Below are 745 nucleotides of genomic sequence, written 5' to 3'. Positions count from 1 at the left end.
TTGGTACCTTATGTCAGTAGATCTTATGCAAATAAAATTAAAAGCAAATTCAAAGATGAATCTAACAAGCGCAGAAGAGTAGAATATAGCAGCAAATTCAGCATATAAAATCGATTGTATCTCAAAGAGATCTAAGTCGCTAACATGCATTTGAAAAAATAAATCGAGTTGATCCAACATTGTTATTGCATGGTGTTCTGTAACCCAAACAGAAGTCCATTAGTAGATCAGACGCGATAATATACACTATGGTGGCAAACAGATGGTACTCTGAAATTAATACGAAAATGCATTTTTTGCAGACTGCTTTATGAAATTTTATTAAAAATCTAATCAACAAATACAATCCGGTATTAAATTGGAATTTCAAATATACATTGGACTAGTTTTACAATCTAACTTAGAAATGGTCTTTTAGCTGCTTCCATTTTTTATACCTAAACAGTGCCGCATAGAGGTTTTATTAATATGCTGAGGGAGACTTCTAAACTAGCCTTATTGATAGATCTCACCTATTGAGACTTAGAGTCAAAGAAATATTAATTTAAATCAGGAATAATACAGATTTACTGTAGGCAAAATTTTCTATAATACTACTAAAGACTTCAGCCTTTATTCCCACTTTATATTGCAAATTTTTCTTCCAATCTATACAATTTAAAAGACAGCATCTACAGTGTTTTAAAAGTCTTTTCCTGATGATTGGATAATATATTTTGTCACTCTAAGACGTAAGTCATTTCCT

The sequence above is a fragment of the Trichoplax adhaerens genome, genomic scaffold, assembly GCF_000150275.1.
Source record: "Trichoplax adhaerens TRIADscaffold_254 genomic scaffold, whole genome shotgun sequence".
Lineage (NCBI taxonomy): Eukaryota > Metazoa > Placozoa > Uniplacotomia > Trichoplacea > Trichoplacidae > Trichoplax > Trichoplax adhaerens.
Note: the sequence above shows the minus strand (reverse complement) of the source record.